General features: G+C 45.7%; 1 protein-coding gene across 3 annotated transcripts in view; it reads right to left on the bottom strand.

Moving 5' to 3' along the window:
- SHPRH (SNF2 histone linker PHD RING helicase) overlaps positions 1–15955 on the bottom strand; it is a 372150-nt gene that overhangs the window by 317821 nt on the left and 38374 nt on the right. The gene's annotated exons all lie outside the window — the stretch shown is intronic.

Genomic DNA, 15955 nt, shown 5'->3' with positions numbered 1-15955 from the left:
CGGCAGAGTTGTAATGCCGAGACCCCTCGGGCAGCCGCCCAGGATGAGCCCACCTTCCTTGTGGAATGGGCCTTGACAGATTTAGGCTGTGGCAGGCCTGCCACAGAATGTGCAAGTTGAATTGTGCTACAAATCCAACGAGCAATCGTCTGCTTAGAAGCAGGAGCACCCAGCTTGTTGGGTGCATACAGTATAAACAGCGAGTCAGATTTTCTGACTCCAGCCATCCTTGAAATATATATTTTCAATGTCCTGACAACGTCCAGCAACTTGGAATCCTCCAAATCGCTAGTAGCCGCAGGCACCACAATAGGCTGGTTCAGGTGAAACGCTGACACCACCTTAGGCAGAAAATGAGGACGCGTCCGCAGTTCTGCCCTGTCCGAATGGAAAATCAGATATGGGCTTTTATACGATAAAGCCGCCAATTCTGACACTCTCCTGGCAGAAGCCAGGGCCAGTAGCATGGTTACTTTCCATGTAAGATATTTCAAATCCGCCGATTTGAGTGGCTCAAACCAATGGGATTTGAGAAAATCCAAAACTACATTAAGGTCCCACGGAGCCACTGGGGGCACAACCGGGGGCTGTATATGTAGTACTCCTTTTACAAAAGTCTGGACTTCAGGAACTGAAGCCAATTCTTTCTGGAAGAAAATCGACAGGGCCGAAATTTGAACCTTAATGGACCCCAACTTGAGGCCCATAGACAATCCTGTTTGCAGGAAATGTAGGAATCGACCCAATTGAAATTCCTCCGTGGGGGCCTTCCTGGCCTCACACCACGCAACATATTTTCTCCAAATGCGGTGATAATGTTGTGCAGTCACCTCCTTCCTGGCTTTTACCAGTGTAGGAATGACCTCTTCCGGAATGCCTTTTTCCCTTAGAATTTGGCGTTCAACCGCCATGCCGTCAAACGCAGCCGCGGTAAGTCTTGGAATAGACACGGTCCCTGCTGAAGCAGGTCCCGTCTTAGAGGTAGAGGCCACGGATCTTCCGTGAGCATCTCCTGAAGTTCCGGGTACCAAGTTCTTCTTGGCCAATCCGGAGCCACGAGTATCGTTCTTACTCCACTTTGCCGTATAATTCTCAGTACTTTTGGTATGAGAGGCAGAGGAGGAAACACATACACTGACTGGAACACCCACGGCGTTACCAGAGCGTCCACAGCTATTGCCTGAGGGTCTCTTGACCTGGCGCAATACCTGTCCAGTTTTTTGTTGAGGCGAGACGCCATCATGTCCACCTTTGGTTTTTCCCAACGGTTCACAATCATGTGGAAGACTTCTGGATGAAGTCCCCACTCTCCCGGGTGTAGATCGTGTCTGCTGAGGAAGTCTGCTTCCCAGTTGTCGACTCCCGGAATGAACACTGCTGACAGTGCTATCACATGATCTTCCGCCCAGCGTAGAATCCTTGCAGCTTCTGCCATTTTTCTCCTGCTTCTTGTGCCGCCCTGTCTGTTTACGTGGGCGACTGCCGTGATGTTGTCCGACTGGATCAACACTGGCTGACCCTGAAGCAGGGGTTTTGCCAGGCTTAGAGCATTGTAAATCGCTCTTAGCTCCAGTATATTTATGTGAAGAGATATCTCCAGGTTTGACCATACTCCCTGGAAGTGTCTTCCCTGTGTGACCGCTCCCCAGCCTCTCAGACTGGCATCCGTGGTCACCAGGACCCAGTCCTGTATGCCGAATCTGCGGCCCTCTAACAGATGAGCACTCTGCAACCACCACAGAAGAGACACCCTTGTCCGTGGCGATAAGGTTATCCGCTGATGCATCTGCAGATGCGATCCGGACCATTTGTCCAGCAGATCCCACTGAAAAGTTTGTGCGTGGAATCTGCCGAATGGAATCGCTTCGTAAGAAGCCACCATCTTTCCCAGGACTCTTGTGCATTGATGCACAGACACTTTTCCTGGTTTTAGGAGGTTCCTGACAAGTTCGGATAACTCCTTGGCTTTCTCCTCCGGAAGAAACACCTTTTTCTGAACCGTGTCCAGAATCATTCCCAGGAACAGCAGACGTGTTGTCGGGGTCAACTGAGATTTTGGAAAATTCAGAATCCACCCGTGTTGTTGCAGCACTACTTGGGTTAGTGCTACTCCGTCCTCCAGCTGTTCTCTGGACCTTGCCCTTATCAGGAGATCGTCCAAGTAAGGGATAATTAATACGCCTCTTCTTCGCAGAAGAATCATCATTTCGGCCATTACCTTGGTAAAGACCCGAGGTGCCGTGGACAATCCAAACGGCAGCGTCTGAAACTGATAATGACAGTTTTGCACCACGAACCTGAGGTACCCTTGATGTGAAGGGCAAATTGGGACATGCAGGTAAGCATCTTTTATGTCCAGGGACACCATAAAGTCCCCTTCTTCCAGATTCGCTATCACTGCTCTGAGTGACTCCATCTTGAACTTGAATTTTTGTATGTACAGGTTCAAAGATTTCAGATTTAGAATAGGTCTTACCGAGCCGTCCGGCTTCGGTACCACAAATAGTGTGGAGTAATACCCCTTTTCCTGTTGTAGGAGGGGTACCTTGACTATCACCTGCTGAGAAAACAGCTTGTGAATGGCTTCCAATACCGTCGCCCTGTCTGAGGGAGACGTTGGCAAAGCAGACTTTAGGAACCGGCGAGGGGGAGACTTCTCGAATTCCAACCTGTAACCCTGAGATACTACCTGCAGGATCCAGGGGTCCACCTGTGAGCAAGCCCACTGCGCGCTGAAATTCTTGAGTCGACCCCCCACCGCTCCTGAGTCCGCTTGTAAAGCCCCAGCGTCATGCTGAGGGCTTTGCAGAACCCGGGGCAGGCTTCTGTTCCTGGGAAGGAGCTGCTTGCTGCCCTCTCTTACCCTTTCCTCTGCCTCGGGGCAGATATGACTGTCCTTTTGCCCGCTTGTTCTTATAGGACCGAAAGGACAGCGGCTGAAAAGACGGTGTCTTTTTCTGTTGGGAGGGGGTCTGAGGTAAAAAGGTGGATTTTCCGGCAGTTGCCGTGGCCACCAGATCCGATAGACCGACGCCAAATAATTCCTCCCCTTTATACGGCAATACTTCCATATGCCGTTTGGAATCCGCATCACCTGACCACTGTCGCGTCCATAAACTTCTTTTGGCAGATATGGACATCGCACTTACTCTCGATGCCAGAGTGCAAATATCCCTCTGAGCATCTCGCATATAAAGAAAAGCATCCTTTAATTGCTCTAAAGTCAATAAAATACTGTCCCTATCCAGGGTATCAATATTTTCAGTCAGGGAATCCGACCAGACCACCCCAGCACTGCACATCCAGGCTGAGGCGATGGCTGGTCGCAGTATAACACCAGTATGTGTGTATATACTTTTTAAGGTAGTTTCCAGCCTCCTATCAGCTGGATCCTTGAGGGCGGCCGTATCAGGAGACGGTAACGCCACTTGTTTTGATAAGCGTGTGAGCGCCTTATCCACCCTAGGGGGTGTTTCCCAGCGCGCCCTAACCTCTGGCGGGAAAGGGTATAATGCCAATAACTTTTTTGAAATTAGCACTTTTCTATCTGGGTTAACCCACGCTTCATCACATACATCATTCAATTCCTCTGATTCAGGAAAAACTACAGGTAGTTTTTTCACACCCCACATAATACCCCTTTTTGTGGTACTTGCAGTATCAGAGATATGTAAAGTCTCCTTCATTGCCGTGATCATATAACGTGTGGCCCTACTGGAAAATACGTTTGTTTCTTCACCGTCGACACTAGATTCAGTGTCCGTGTCTGGGTCTGTGTCGACCGACTGAGGTAAAGGGCGTTTTACAGCCCCTGACGGTGTCTGAGACGCCTGGGCAGGTACTAACTGGTTTGCCGGCCGTCTCATGTCGTCAACTGATTTTTGTAATGTGCTGACATTATCACGTAATTCCATAAACAAAGCCATCCATTCCGGTGTCGACTCCCTGGGGGGTGACATCACCATTACCGGCAATTGCTCTGCCTCCACACCAACATCGTCCTCATACATGTCGACACACACGTACCGACACACAGCAGACACACAGGGAATGCTCTATTGAAGACAGGACCCCACTAGCCCTTTGGGGAGACAGAGGGAGAGTTTGCCAGCACACACCCAAGCGCTATAATATATATGGGAACAACCCTATATAAGTGTTGTATCCTTATAGCAGCTTAAATATAGTAATATCGCCAAAAAAGTGCCCCCCCTCTCTGTTTTACCCTGTTTCTGTAGTGCAGTGCAGGGGAGAGTCCTGGGAGCCTTCCTCACAGCGGAGCTGAGCAGGAAAATGGCGCTGTGTGCTGAGGAGAATAAGCCCCGCCCCCTATTTCGGCGGGCTCTTCTCCCGGAGTTTGTGAGATCTGGCAGGGGTTAAATACATCCATATAGCCTCAAGGGCTATATGTGATGTATTTTTAGCCATAAAAAAGGTATTATACATTGCTGCCCAGGGCGCCCCCCCCAGCGCCCTGCACCCTCAGTGACCGCTGTGTGAAGTGTGCTGACAACAATGGCGCACAGCTGCAGTGCTGTGCGCTACCTCATGAAGACTGAAAAGTCTTCTGCCGCCTGTTTCTGGACCTCTTCAATCTTCGGCATCTGCAAGGGGGGTCGGCGGCGCGGCTCCGGGACCGGACTCCATGGCTGGGCCTGTGTTCGATCCCTCTGGAGCTGATGGTGTCCAGTAGCCTAAGAAGCCAATCCATCCTGCACGCAGGTGAGTTCACTTCTCTCCCCTAAGTCCCTCGATGCAGTGAGCCTGTTGCCAGCAGGACTCACTGAAAATAAAAAACCTAAAAACTTTTTCTAAGCAGCTCTTTAGGAGAGCCACCTAGATTGCACCCTGCTCGGACGGGCACAAAAACCTAACTGAGGCTTGGAGGAGGGTCATAGGGGGAGGAGCCAGTGCACACCACCTGATCCTAAAGCTTTATTTTTGTGCCCTGTCTCCTGCGGAGCCGCTAATCCCCATGGTCCTGACGGAGTCCCCAGCATCCACTAGGACGTTAGAGAAAAGTAGATAAGGAGAACCAAATAAGACAAAGAAATTAGACGTGCTCATTTTTTTCTTGAAGAAAATTATCCAATATCACAAATCTGTGAGTAGCAAAAGTATGTGAACCTTTGCTTTCAGTATCTGGTATGACCCCCTTGTGCAGCAATAACTGCATGTAAACATTTCCAGTAATTGTTGATTAGTCCTGAACAACAGCTTGGAGAAATTTTACCCCATTTCTCCGTGCAAAACAGCTTTAACTGTTATGTTGGTGGGAATCCTCCCATGAACTGCTAGCTTCAGGTCCTTCCACAACATTTTCAATAGGATTAAGGTCAGGATTTTGACTTGCCCATTCAAAAACTTAAAATTATTCTTCTTAAACCATTATTTGCTCAAATGACTTGTGTGCCTAGGGTCGTTGTCTTGCTGCATGACCCATGTTCTCTTGATATGCAGCTCATGGACAGATGTCCTGACATTTTTCTTTAGCATATTCTGGTATAGTTCAGAATTCATTGTCCCGTCATTGATGGCAAGTCATCCTGGGCTAGTTGCAGCAAAATGGGTCCAAACCATCATACCACCACTGTGTTTCACAGATGGTATGAGGTTTTTAAGCTGGAATACAGTGTTCTCCTCTCTCCAAACATAATGCTTCTCATTGAAACCAAAAAGCTCTATTTTAGACTCATCTGTTCCAATAGCCTTTTGATTTGTCCAGGTGATCTTTAGCAAACTGCAGACAAGCAGCAATGTTTTTTTTTGGTGAGCAGCGACTTTCTCCTTACAATCCTGCCATGCATACAATTGTTGTTGAGTGTCCTCCTGATGGTGGAACCCAAGAACATTAACATAAGCTAATGTGAGAAGGGGCTTCAGTTGCTTAGAGCAGACATTTTCAACCTCGGGCCTCAAGGAACACTAATAGTGCAAGTTTTAGTGATATCCAAGCTTCAGCACTGAAGGTTAAAATAAGATTTTAAACCTACCGGTAAATCTTTTTCTCCTAGTCCGTAGAGGATGCTGGTGAGTCCGTAAGGACCATGGGGTATAGATGGGCTCCGAAGGAGACATGGGCACTATAAAGAACTTTAGATGGGTGTGCACTGGCTCCTCCCTCTATGCCCCTCCTCCAGACCTCAGTTAGAGAAACTGTGCCCAGAGGAGACGGACAGTACGAGGAAAGGATTTTTGTTAATCTAAGGGCAAGATTCATACCAGCCCACACCATCCACACCGTATAACCTGGAATATACACAACCAGTTAACAGCATGTAGAAAACAGTATCAGTCAACGACTGATCTTAACTGTAACATAACCCTTATGTAAGCAACAACTATATACAAGTCATGCAGAAATACGTCCGCACTGGGACGGGCGCCCAGCATCCTCTACGGACTAGGAGAAAAAGATTTACCGGTAGGTTTAAAATCTTATTTTCTCTTACGTCCTAGAGGATGCTAGGGACTCCGTAAGGACCATAGGGATTATACCAAAGCTCCAAAACGGGCGGGAGAGTGCGGATGACTCTGCAGCACCGATTGAGCAAACATGAGGTCCTCATCAGCCAGGGTATCAAACTTGTAGAATTTTGCAAAAGTGTTTGAACCAGACCAAGTAGCCGCTCGGCAAAGCTGTAATGCCGAGACGCCTCGGGCAGCCGCCCAAGAAGATCCCACCTTCCTAGTGGAATGGGCCTTTACCGAATTTGGTAACGGCAATCCAGCCGTAGAATGAGCCTGCTGAATCGTGTTACAGATCCAGCGAGCAATAGTCTGCTTAGAAGCAGGAGCGCCAACTTTGTTGGCTGCATACAGGACAAACAGTGCCTCTGTTTTCCTAATCCGAGCCGTCCTGGCTACGTAAATTTTTAAGGCCCTGACTACATGAAGGGATTTGGAATGCTCCAAGTCTCCCGTAGCCACAGGCACCACAATAGGTTGGTTCATATGAAATGATGACACCACCTTAGGCAAAAATTGAGGACGAGTCCTCAACTCAGCTCTATCCACATGGAAAATGATATAGGGGCTCTTATGAGACAAGGCCGCCAATTCGAACACCCGCCCTGCAGATGCCAAGGCCAATAACATGACCACCTTCCAAGTGAGAAATTTTAATTCAACTGTTTTAAGAGGCTCAAACCAATGAGATTTTAGGAACTGTAACACCAAGTTAAGGTCCCATGGTGCCACTGGGGGCACAAAAGGAGGCTGGATGTGTAGCACTCCCTTTACAAAAGTCTGGACTTCTGGGAGAGAAGCCAATTCCTTCTGGAAGAATATAGATAGGCTCCATTAAGGTACAGATTTCGGCCCTAACTTTAGGCCCATATCCACTCCTGTCTGTAGAAAGTGGAGAAAACGGCCCAAGTGGAAATCTTCCGTAGGAGCATTCTTGGCTTCACACCAAGATACATATTTCCACCAAATACGGTGATAATGTTTCGCCGTCACCTCCTTCCTAGCCTTTATCAGAGTAGGGATGACTTCCTCCGGAATACCTTTCCCAGCTAGGATTCGGTGTTCAACCGCCATGCTGTCAAAGGTAACCGCGGTAAGTCTTGGAACACGCAGGGCCCCTGCTGCAACAGGTCCTCCCTGAGAGGAAAAGGCCATGGATCTTCTGTGAGCATCTCCTGAAGATCTGTATATCAGGCCCTTCCATATGCCTTTTTGAGTCGGCATCACCCATCTATTGGATGGTCCACAGCGCTCGCCTAGCAGAAATGGCCATGGCGTTGGCTCTCGAACCTAGCAGCCCAACGTCTCTCTGAGCGTCTCTCATATATAAGACTGCGTCTTTAATGTGACCTAAGGTCAATAAAATGGTATCCCTATCTAGGGTATCAATATCAGCTGACAAGGTATCTGTCCAAGCTGCTACAGTGCTACAAACCCACGCCGATGCTATCGCCGGTCTGAGTAAAGCACCCGTATGTGTATATATTGATTTTAAAGTTGTTTCCTGTCTGCGATCAGCAGGATCCTTGAGGGCTGCCGTGTCTGGAGACGGTAGCGCCACCTTCTTGGATAAGCGCGTTAAAGTCTTGTCCACCCTGGGCGAGGACTCCCACCGTACCCTGTCCTGTGCATGGAAAGGATACGCCTTAAGAATTCTTTTGGGAATCTGCAGTTTCTTGTCTGGAGATTCCCAAGCCTTTTCAAATAACGCATTCAGCTCATGAGATGGGGGAAAGGTTACCTCAGGTTTCTTTTCCTTAAACATGTGTACCCTCGTGTCAGGGACAGAGGGATCATCTGTGATATGCAAAACATATTTTATTGCAATAATCATATAATGAATGCTTTTGGCTACCCTTGGGTGTAACCTCGTATCATCGTAGTCGACACTGGAGTCAGAATCCTTGTCGGTATCAGTGTCTGCTATTTGGGATAGGGGACATTTTTGAGACCCTGAAGGGCCCTGTGACACCGTCAAAGCCATTGATTGACTTCCTGTATTATCCCTGGACTCTGCTTTGTCTAATCTCTTATGTAACAAAGTCACATTTGCATTTAAAACATTCCACATGTCCAACCAATTAGGTGTCGGCGTTGCCGATGGAGACATCACAAATCATCTGCTCCACCTCCTCCTTAGATGAGCCTTCCGCTTCAGACATGCCGACACACGCGTACCGACACCCCCACACACAGGGATATATTTATATGGAGACAGTTCTCCAATAAGGCCCTTTGGAGAGACAGAGAGAGAGTATGCCAACACACACCCAGCGCCAACTGACACTGGAAACAAAAGTCCCAGATAACAGCGCTTGTATATGATTATCTGTATATACCTATACATTCACTGCGCCTTACAAGTGCCCCCCCCCCCCTCTTTTTTGCCCTGTGTCACCGTGTTCAGCAGGGGAGAATCTGGGGAGTCAGCTTCTCTGCATGTGCTGTGGAGTAAAATGGCGCTGGTTAGTGCTGTGGGATCAAGCTCCGCCCCCTCAGCGGCAGGCTTCGGTCCCGCTCAATTTGTTTAATACTGGCGGGGGATTTAATATATATTGCCACCTCAGCTTACATATGTCTTTTAGCCAGTCCTAGAGGTCTTTTATTGCTGCCCAGGGCACCTCCCCTGTGTCCTGCACCCATCCGTGCCTGCAGTGTGTGTTGTGTGTGAGAGCAATGGAGCGCATTACCTCAGAGAAGATCTGAAATCTTCTGCCGCCTTTGAAGTTTTCCTTCTTCTTATACTCACCCGGCTTCTATCTTCCGGCTCTGCGAGGATGACGGCGGCGCGGCTCCGGGACAAACGGCGATGGTGAGACCTGCGTTCCGACCCTCTAGAGCTAATGGTGTCCAGTAGCCTAAGAAGCAGAGCCTATCATTTAAGTAGGTCTGCTTCTCTCTCCTCAGTCCCACGATGCAGGGAGCCTGTTGCCAGCAGTGCTCCCTGAAAATAAAAAACCTAACAAAATTCTTTTTCAGAGAAACTCAGGAGAGCTCCCCTGTAATGCACCCAGTCTCCTCTGGGCACAGGATATAACTGAGGTCTGGAGGAGGGGCATAGAGGGAGGAGCCAGTGCACACCCATCTAAAGTTCTTTAAAGTGTCCATGTCTCCTGCGGAGCCCGTCTATACCTCATGGTCCTTACGGAGTCCCCAGCATCCTCTAGGACGTTAGTGAAATCAAAATAACGGCGTACTAATTAAGCCACCTGTGCTCAAGCATGGATATCACTAAAACTAGGACTGTTGGTGTGCCTTGAAGACAGAGGTTGGGAATGCCTGGCTTCGAGGTTACATTGGGTTCCTTTGTGACATTGCAAACTACCCCTTGATCCTGGTGTGAACTTTGATTATCAACCACACCTGTGGTGGCTAATAATGGTCTATAATTTCCTCCAATTATACACAATTTGTCTGACTGTTGATTGGTTGAGTCCAAACTCTTTAGAGATGATTTTGTAACCTTTTCCAGCCAGATGAGCATCAACATTTATTCTTCTGAGGTCCTCTGAAATCTCCTTTGTTTGTGGCATGATACACATCCATAAACATGTATTGTGAACATCAGACTATGATAGATTCCTGTTCTTTAAAAAGTCAGGTTGTCCGACTTCCGCTTCCGGGTACATGTGGAGTGCAGCTTGAAAACGCTGATCTGCTCCGGGACCCGCACATCATTATCCGGCCTCCACACAGCACAGCCCCCGCTCCCCTTTATGGAGAAATATCTCGCCCCAGGCGCGTCTCAGAAGCCGCAGCAGCCCCGGCAGGAGAAACGCCGAGCGGACCCCAATATGGCGCCGGACAGCGCTCCATCCACGCCGGCTCACAAGAAGGCTGCCGCGCCCCAGGAACACTCAGAGCTCCCTCAGGTACGGCGCAATCCAGACTCCCTGGTCACCTATGGCGACATAGTGGACGCCATTAAATCTACTATGTCCCCCTTACTTACAAAAGCAGTAGCAGATATATCACAGCAGCTGCTGCATCTTACTACTAGAGTCTCTGACTCAGAAAACAGAATTGGTGCACTTTGCCATGACATGCATTTAGTCCAGTGTGATATGGTTAAACTACAGAAGGAAAATTTATCGACTGTGGAACAAGCTTGACGACGTCGAAAATCGTGCGCTACGTAACAATATTAGGGTGGTGGGGCTCCCCGAAACCGTAAAAGGCCCAGCGCTGCTGTCCTTTGTTACAGTTTCCTTACCCAAGCTACTGGGCATTGAAGAGGAATGCAAAGATTTAGTGGTGGAACGGGTGCACCGTGTTGGCCCTCCTCCCAGACCTTCCGATACTCGCCCCAGAATCACTGTGTTTAAATGCCTAAACTATCTCCATAAGGTGTCCTTCTGGAAAGCCTCCCGTAAAAGTCAAAATATCATGTGGGAGGGCAGAAGACTGAGACTTTTCCAAAATTTTTCCGTCGAACTCTCCAGTGTGAGAAGATCATTCTCCCCTATTTGCTCCCGGTTGGTTGCCAAAAACCGAAAGTTTGCTCTGATTTACCCGGCTAAGCTCAGAATCTTTGTAGCCGATACCCACTATGATTTTACAAATCCGGAGGATGCACAAACTTTTCTGTCTGATAGCCATGATGCCACTTCTGCAGATATTACCGATCACCCAGCTTGAGAAATGATCTTGCATATATTGAGGATGCTGCGACCGCGTTTGCTATGTTTTGAAGTTAGTCTTCCTCCCGATTACTATGGCTGACATAAGATTGGTTCCTTTAATGTTGGTGGTGTACATTCTCCGGCTAAGCGCCGTAAGGTTTTATTGTATTTACAAAAACAGAATATAGACATTGCATGCCTTCAAGAAACCCACCTCCTCCCTCTGGAGATTTTAAAACTTCAAATGCTCAAATGGAAGCTCTTAGTTTCAGCCCTGTACAACTCCAAATCTAGGGATATCGTTATTTTAGTGTCTAGATTCCTGCCCATTGAATCTGTCACAGCTACTCCTGACCCTGATGGCAGGTATCTAATTGTATATTTCGCACTATTTAATACAATTTATACTATTTGTTCTGTATATGCGCCCAACACATACTCTAAACCATTTCTCCAAAAGATTTTATCTTTATTGCTTCCCTTTGTGACCAATACCTTGATTCTGTGTGGCGACTTTAATTTGACCTCTCACCCCATATTGGACAGGTCTACTGACCGAAAAGTTCGACTGAAGAATCCGACCCTTGGTATTCACTCCTTACTGAAAACCCTTTAACTAGTTGATGTCTGGAGAGCGTTACACCCAACGCAGAGAGATTATACGTGTATTTCTGCCGCACATCACACCCTGTCTCGGATTGATTTAATCTTAGTTTCTAGTTCCCTCTTCCCCCTGGTCACAGACGCCAATATTAATCAAATATAACTTTCGGACCATGCACTCATAACCGTTTCTTTTCGTACCAAAAAAATAACTAACTATCTCCTTACAGATCCTGGAGGTTTCCAGCTCACCTGATTAATTCCCCTGAATTTAGAACACATATAGATACCACATGGGATGATTATCATTCCAACAATAAAGAAACCTTGGCTACGAACCCCTCAATCTACTGGATGGCAGCTAAGGCTGTATTGAGAGGCTCAATTATGGCCTTTGAAGCCACCCTACGTAAACAACACTCCTGCTCGTATGTTACACTCCATGAATCCCTCACGTCAGCTTATGTAGCGTATACCCAATCCCCTTCCACTGTCAATAGGTCTAAGTATTTGAATGCAAAAACTCTTTCAGATGATCTACTTCAGAAAATGTCTGATAAATTGCAATTTTCCTCTCATTATCGTTTTCATAAATTTGGGAATAAAATGAGTAAATTGCTTACTAACATTTTAAATGCCACCAGACCACCCATGGCAGTTAGGCCCCTTAAACTAGACGACGGTTCTCATACCACCTCTAATGCGCAAATTTCAAAACTTTTGTCAGACTTTTATGCAAACATCTATTCTCCTCCTGTTTCCACCTCCACTCCACCCCCTCTGTCCTCGCCTTTACTGTCTCCACATAGACTAAATGACATCTGGGCTCAGCTTCCTTTTCCACAGTTGCCGACGGAATTATCAGACTCCCTTTCAGCACCTATATATATATATATATATATATATATATATATATATATATATATATCTGAAATAACTAAAGCAATCAATTCCCTTAAACCTGCCAAAGACCCTGGCCCCGACGGATTGTCGGGGGACTTCTATCGTTTATTGCTAGACAAAGTAGCCCCTATTTTCGAAACTACCTTTAACTATAGCCTAATAAATAAATCACTACCTTTATAATTTAATTCCACCATTATCAAGGTACTCCCCAAGCCTGGTCGTGACCTTTCTAGCCCAGGGTCCTATCGCCCAATATCACTGTTGAACTGTGATTATAAACATTTTTACAAAAATATTAGCGGATCGTTTAAACCCCATGTTGACCAAACTGGATTTATTAAAGGCAGACACTCAGTTCGTAATGTTAGGAAGGTCTTAGCTGTCACTCAGGCCTTCTACTCGAACCAGGCCTCTGACTCCCCCCATGTTATATTGACCATTGATGCCGAGAAGACATTCGACCTTGTCCATTGGTCGCATTTATTTGACACTGTCTAAATTTGCAATCCCTCAAGCTTACATTTCGTTGATCCAAACCCTCTATTCTAACCCCACCTCTCAAATAGCCTGTAATGGCTATTTATCTTCGCCATTCAATCTCAGTTAGACTCGTGGACCAAACTCCCCATTTCACTTCTTGGTAGGGCTGCAGTTCTCAAAGGCATAATTTTTCCTAAAATCTTTTATTGTCTACAAATGATACCCTGCCCGCTTCCTAAGACGGACATACTTACACTGAATAAACTGATGTCTTCATTCTTATGGTGCGGTAAACGCCCTAGAATGCAGCTCACCAAAATGAATCGGCCCAAAACAGAGGGTGGACTGGGCATACCAGATTTCCACTCGTATCACCTGTCAATTCATTCTCGTTATATTTTGGATTGGATGCTTAACAAATCCATTTACACTGACCACTCGCTTGATAAAGCAGTTTTTTCCCCTTTCTCACCGAGTGCATTATTACATACCCAAACACAAACTCCCTCCTCATGTCTTGAATCACATTCTCTTCAGGGGGACGTATGATGCATGGCAACAAATACATAAAACATTAGGTAGGGACTTCACGATAATCCACTTCATCCCCCTTTGGGGTAACCCCACATTCCCCCCTTCTCTACAGAACACTTCTTTTTTGAATTGGCGTGACAAAGGTCTGGATCTGGCTACAAAATTATTCGACTCGGGGGGACTCTTTCTTACCTTTGATGTTTTATGCTCCAGATATGATCTCCCGAAGTCCCATTTCTTTATGTACTTACAAGCTCGCCATTATATGGATATAATCAAGTCGTCTATAGTCTGCCCTCCAGACCCAGATCCCTTGACCCCGCTTTTTATGTCGCTATACTCCAGAGCTTATAAAACATCCTATCTGTACACCAAATTACTTCAGTCAGTAGAACGCTCTCCTTACACCTCACTAATTTCTTCCTGGAACTCTGATATCCCAGGTGTCACGGATACCAAAATATTATTTTCCCATTATTTCTCTACCATGCGGATTCTCCAGTCAGTATATCTCCAAGAGGTTCATTTTAAGTCGTTACATAGACTCTATATCGCCCCTGCCCAAAGAAAGCATATGTTTTCATCCGAAACTGGTGATTGTTGTAAATGTAAAATGATTAATGCAACATTTTTTCACTGTTTTTGGTCATGCTCAAAGATTCTAAAATTTTGACATAAGATTATTGTTTTCATTAATAGGCTCTTCTCAATATCAGTATCCCCTGACCCATTGCCATGTCTTTGTCTGAACTTTTCCAACTGGAAGTTCCCACACCACAGTAGTACCATTCTCCCCTTACTTACTATTATTTTGACTGTCAAAGAAACTAATACTGATTCACTGGACTGACAGATCAGCCCCGTCCTTGTGTGAACTAAATGACAGACTACTTCAATTATTTTTCTTTGACAAACGTTCCCTGACTTTAGATTCATCCTCATCATACAGTAAATTTTTATCAAAATGGGGAAGATATATGGCCACGTTAAATTCTACATAACATTCCAATGTTCTATTCTCCTGGTTTGTCTAACCACCTATCATCTATGTACGCTTCTATTTCCCTCCAACTTATAAATACTAAGGCATAACTACCTCGCAACCCCTTATGAGACTTATTTAGGACTTACCAGGTTTATCCATTCATGGTAGTTCTGTGTTTATAGGAATATATATGCACTGTATTTTTTAGATTTACATTTACTTCAGCTTGATATTTACCTATATTCTCAGATATCTCCGTTCAGGATTCGTTAATAATTAATGTTTCTATTGCTTACGTTGTCCGCAGCCTCAACCTGATAACTTCTCATCCTCCTAATGGTATTTGATACAAGCACTTCTAATACGTATTGAGGCTACACAATGTTTATCCTTGAAGTCTTCCCCTTCCCCACTCTTGTCTTGTCAATGTTTGTTCCCCCCCTTACATACCTACTTGCTCATTTTACAAAGATGTGATAACTTTGTCTGAAAACATCTATTATGTTTCACTCTCTCTTTTTGTTTATGGTGAATACCACTGTACCCTAGCTCCCTGGTTTGGTGTACTTTATACAGCTTTCATATGTATACGTTGAAAATTTCAATAAAACCGATTAAACTAAAAAAAGTCAGGTTGTCCACTCACACCTGATTGAATATACTCAACTCTAATTTCCCCTTCAAAATGTATGCTAAGCCTAAAGGTTCACATACTTTTGATACTCACAGATATGCGATATTGGATCATTTTCCTCAATAAAAAATGAGCATGTCTATTTTCTTGTATCATTTGTTTAAATTTGTTTATCTAATTTTAGGACTTGTCTGAAAATCTGAGGTAGTGGATCTTATAGATCAGTGTGTCGAGATGTAGTGTGGATCTTAAAGATCAATGTGTGGAGTCGCAAAAACAGAAAATGGTACATTTGGGTGTTCTTTCACTTTCTTGATGTGACTTGTGTAGATGCATGTCTGCTGTATTTAATATCTGGATTCAATTACAAGAATCAGTTGGATTTCAAAGCATCCACTGCTCGAGCATTTATCAACGCTGGCTCTATGGAGTAATATCGAAGAGTAAGAACAAGTGAGACAACAACTCCATTGAAGCGAGGGACGCGTCAAAGGCACCCCCTGGTTCAGTGTGGGATCACTGGCCAAAGCTTACGGATGCAAAACATACTTGAATTGCTCCACTGGGGGCCATCAAGTGGTTGCCGGCGCGAAGAACAATTTAATATTGCCTCAAGTGTTAAAATCACTCATTCAGTATGTGAAAAAGGATAACATTCTAGGTATGAAGCAAACTCAAAAGTAAATGAAAAAATATTTGTGTGTTAGAAATACTGAGGAAATT

The sequence above is a fragment of the Pseudophryne corroboree genome, chromosome 4 (assembly GCF_028390025.1).
Source record: "Pseudophryne corroboree isolate aPseCor3 chromosome 4, aPseCor3.hap2, whole genome shotgun sequence".
NCBI classification, from domain to species: Eukaryota; Metazoa; Chordata; class Amphibia; order Anura; family Myobatrachidae; genus Pseudophryne; species Pseudophryne corroboree.
This window is presented reverse-complemented; position numbering and strand designations above follow the sequence as displayed.